This window comes from Gastrolobium bilobum, unplaced genomic scaffold (genome assembly GCF_033153095.1).
Source record: "Gastrolobium bilobum isolate Gb01-03AN ecotype WA unplaced genomic scaffold, APGP_CSIRO_Gbil_v1 utg4510, whole genome shotgun sequence".
NCBI lineage: Eukaryota > Viridiplantae > Streptophyta > Magnoliopsida > Fabales > Fabaceae > Gastrolobium > Gastrolobium bilobum.
In genome coordinates, this window is record NW_026899481.1 from 63,637 (window position 1) to 68,939 (window position 5,303).

The following is a 5,303-nucleotide window of genomic DNA, read 5'->3' on the forward strand; positions in this document are numbered from 1 at the left end:
ACATCTCGTAATCAGAACAACATCCTAATACATTATTACAACTCCCAAAAAAACTCAAGACGAAACAATACTATGTGTCATGGACAATCCCCATGCTCACCAAATAAACAGCGTAAACAACAAGTCTTAACATAAAACTCCATAAGCAAGAATTGAAGCTATAAGCATATAAACAACATGCAAATCCAGCATCCAACATGTCATCATAAATAACAGCAAATCTAACTCAGCTCTGGCCTCCTGCCGCCTGAGGTCTCAACATTACGTGATCCTGAAATAAGCATTCCCCAAACGTGGGGTGAGATCTCTAAACAAGAAATCTTAGTAAGACAAGGGGTCCTCAAGGATCTTCCACCCCAAGCTCACTTACATGTGCAAAATAAGTTCTAAAAGCATTTATATCATTATCAGTTCCAAAACTATGTAGTGCAACAGATATCTATGGCATGTGTGTTTATCACTATCTACTGGCCAGAGAAATGTAGGAATATGTCTACACCTACATGTAGTACAAGGAACACCGCTTGCACCTCACCCACAGCCCCACCATATTGTATGTTCTATATACTCAGGCTTACCGTATAGGTGGAACACCTCCATGCATATCAACAAGGCACTAGCTTACAATAGCTCAACAGCATTTCCAAAACATCAAAAGCAGGTAACACAGCATGCATATAACCATACCCCCATGGGACATGGTGGAACCACAACATGGCTAAACCGAGGACACGAAAGCTTACCTTGCAAGCTCACTATCCAAAGCCAAGAGTCCTCACAGCTCAAGTCCAACACACAGCAGATCACAATCTGATTTAGGACCAGCAAGTGTATCAACATACATAACTTAAAAGCATTAACATAAAGACTAGGTTCTCCTTTAATGATTTACATCTTAAGGCTTCCAACAAAGCCACAAGCCCTTAATCACAGGATTCTGACTTAGTCCATTAATTACAGAAGGTCAACTTCATCAATATAGGGTCCACAAACCCCCAATAGCCTACTGTACACACAACACAGCTACTGTTCTACGAAATCCCAGAATATCCGGATATTCCTCGGGACCATATCCGGATATGCAATATCCGAATAATTCACTGTGCATATCCGGATATACAATATCCGGATATCCAGATTCCCATATCCGGATATCACATATCCGGATATTTCTCGGGCAGATATCTGGATATTTCACGACAAAATGCAGAAACTGCATTTCGTGAAGATATCCTTCCAAGGTTGGATTTTTACCGATTTTAAACACTTAAACATGCATTTCTAGGTGTGTTAAGCATTACCCAACAACAATGTATCGTCTTTTAGCCTTAACATGCATCAAGCTTCCATTTTTAAGCATTAAAACTCAAGTTAAAGGTTGGTGATCATACCACAACTCAAAAACAGAGGAGGGAGATGCTTTTGGAGCTCACAACAGCCACTCAAAGCTGACTCAACAAGATGCACGAAAATGACACCATCAAGAGTAGGTTTTTCTTCACAAAGGTGACACTTTGAAGATCAAAATGCCAAGAATGAGACTCCTACCCTTCAAACACAAAACTCAGCAGTTCAAACTCCATCACACAGGTTCTCTAACTCAGAAAAAGGCCAACAATGCAGTCCCAAGGCCAACCCTCACCCTCACCAAGTGTTTAAATGGAAGAACAAGCATCAAAGGTGATTACTTGATCAAGAATGGAGAAGGAAGCCTAAGAACAATATTCTGGTCAGCCTCCAAGAAAAGCCACGTTCAAAATTTAGGTATCTAGGGCAATGTGCCCTTAGACATAGTATATATAGCCAAAACTCATTAAAACACGCAGTATTAGCTTAAATTGCTACGCTTATCATTTTAATCCCAAACTTTGGAATATGAAACTACACATTTTTCCAAGAATTAACATATTTTTATTATATTTTTCCGAGCACCTTTCTGGTACGCGCTTTTGAAAGCCAGTACCGGTGTCTAGCACCAGTTCTCATTATTTGGACTTGAAACTCGTTTTACAAGTCCTACATATTATTCTAGTAATTATCCTGCACTTATTATAATTTTCTGGGATACTTTTTCGGTACGCATTTATTCCGACTAACAGAACCGGTATCTGCACTTTTCTTCCGAAAAGCGACTTTCAGCATTTTTACTCACTTACTATAATTATTAAAGCCTCATAATAATTATTAGGGTCAATTATGGAATCATTTCCTATTTTCTCATAATTTATTAATTAAATACCTTAATTAACGGTGCAGGTTCTTACATTCACCCCACCTTTTTAGGATTTTGACCTCAAAATCAGAAACATACCTGGTCGAAACTCGGGGTACTGCCGGAGAAGCTCGTCCTCACGCTCCCAAGTACACTCCTCAGGAGTTCTTCCGGTCCACTGCACTTTGACCATCGGAATGATCTTGTTCCTCAGCTGCTTCTCGCCACGATCGAGAATCTTTAGTGGCCCGACGGGAGTCTTCAGGTTCTCCCGAACCTCCACATCATCCGGTTGCACCACGTGCGACGGATCTGCTATGTACCTCCGAAGCTGAGACACGTGAAACACGTCATGGATGTTAGCCAAGTTCGGAGGCAAGGCAAGCCGGTAGGCAACAGGTCCTACTCTACCAAGGATCTGGTATGGCCCAATATATCGCGGGCTCAGCTTCCTCACTCTGAGTGCCCGACCAACACCGGTTACAGGTGAAAGTCTCACAAACACGTGTTCACCCTCACTGAACTCCAACGAACGATGCTTGACATCATAGTAGCTCTTCTGGCGATTCTGCGCCTGCTTCAACTTTTCACAGATTATCTGGATCTGCAAGGTGGTATCTTGGACAAAGTCCAAGCCAAAAAGCTCCTTGTCCCCAACCTCAGACCAACAAGTAGGAGTCCGACACCTCCTACCATACAGTGCTTCGTAGGGCGCCATGCCCAGGCTAGCATGAAAGTTGTTGTTGTAAGAAAATTCAACCAAAGGAAGGTACCTATCCCATGCCGAGCCCTGCTCCAACGTGCAAGCTCGCAACATGTCCTCCAAGGTCTGGATGGTCCTCTCAGTTTGTCCTTCAGTCTGAGGGTGATAGGCGGTACTCAATCTCAACTGCGTACCAAAAGCCTCCTACAGCGCCTCCCAGAACCGAGATGTGAACTTCGGGTCCCTATCACTGATGATACTCTTGGGCACCCCGTGAAGCCTCACAATCTCGCGAACATAAAGCTTGGCCAACTGCTCTGTAGTGAAGCTCACCTTCACTGGGAGAAAATGGGCAGACTTCGTCAGTCTGTCCACGATGACCCAAATAGAGTCACAACCCGCCTGAGTCTTCGGCAAACCCACCACGAAATCCATGGAAATACCTTCCCACTTCCACTGTGGTACTTCAAGAGGTTGAAGTTCACCAGACGGTCTCAGATGTTCAATCTTCACCTTCTGGCACACCAAACACTTGGACACAAAGATAGCAACATCTTTCTTCATACCCGGCCACCAGAAGTTCTTCTTCAAGTCTTGATACATCTTAGTAGCACCAGGGTGGATAGAAAATTGGCCCTTATGGCCCTCTGCCATAACCTCCTCTGTCAACGGACCTCGAGGAACTACAATCCTCTGCTGAAACAAAAGCAATCCATCATCATTCCAAGACACACCGTCTTGGTTCTTCACATAATCCAGACACTCTCTCTGAACTTGTACCTCTTTGATCTTTTCTAACAGCTCGTTCACAACATCTGCTGCTTCCAACTCAAGAAGTACACTCTCACACGGCGCGGTCACTGCCAAGTTTCGGAACTTCTCAACCACATCAAAGTTACCAAGTAACAAATTGGATGAGCTACTGGATTTCCAACTCAAAGCATCGGCTACCACATTGGCCTTGCCAGGATGATACCTTAGCTCGAAGTCGTATTCCTTTATGAACTCCATCCATCTCCTCTGCCTCATGTTCAACTCCTTCTGGTTGAACAGGTACTTCAAACTCTTGTGGCTGAACACCACAAACCTCAAACCAAAAAGATAATGCCTCCAAATCTTGAAAGCAAACACAATAGCAGCCAATTCCAAGTCATGAGTAGGGTAGTTCTCCTCATGAGGTTTCAACTGCCTCGAAGCATAGGCAATCACTTTGCCCAACTGCATCAGCACACAACCTAGCCCCTTCCCGGAGGCGTCGGTGTAAAGCTCAATCTCAAGCGCAGGATCAGGAAGGACCAACACAGGTGCAGTAGTCAGTCTCTCCTTCAACTCCTGAAAACAGACCTCACACTCGTGAGTCCACACAAATAAAGTCTCCTTCCGAGTAAGGCGAGTCAATGGCAAAACCACGGTGGAGAATCCCTTGATGAACCTCCGATATTAACCTGCCAAACCCAGAAAGCTTCTCACTTCCGTAACTGGCTTGGGCCTCTCCCAATCCAGCACGGCCTCGATCTTCTTCGGATCCACTGCAACTCCTTCAGCAGAAATAACATGCCCAAGGAACTTCACAGACTTGAGCCAAAACTCACATTTGGAAGGCTTCGCATACAACTTCTTCTCCTTCAGCACTTGCAGAACAGTTCTCAAATACTCCACATGCTCCTCCTCCGTCTTAGAGTAAATCAAAATATCGTCAATGAAGACGATCACAAACTGATCCAGGTATGGCTGAAAAATCCTGTTCATGTAATCCATGAACACAGCATGTGCATTGGTGAGTCCAAACGGAATCACCAAGTACTCAAAATGACCGTATCTCGAGCGAAAAACGGTCTTCGGCACATCCTCCGGCTTCACCCGAATCTGATGGTATCCGGACCGGAGATCAATCTTGGAATACACGCAAGCACCCCTGAGCTGATCCAACAGATCATCAATCCGAGGAAGGGGATACTTGTTCTTGATTGTCACCTTGTTCAGCTGCCTGTAGTCAGTGCACAATCGCATTGTCCCGTCCTTCTTCTTCACAAAAATAATCGGTGCTCCCCAAGGAGACACACTCGGTCTAATGAAATCTTTCGCTGAAAGATCCTCAATATGCTTCTTCAGCTCTGCCAACTCCGGTGGCGACATCCGGTATGGAGCTAAAGAAATCGGCCCCACACCAGGCAACAAGTCTATGGAGAACTCTATCTCCCTCTGTGGCGGAAACTCAAGAATCTCCTCAGGAAACACCTCGAGGAATTCCCTCACCACAGCAATTCCAGTGATATCCTCCTGTGTCCCACTCACCAAACCTCCCAACATGACATATCCAAATGCCCCTACTCTCAAGGCCCTCCTAGCCTGCAGCAACGAAATGTACGGCGAGGAAGTGGCTGTGGA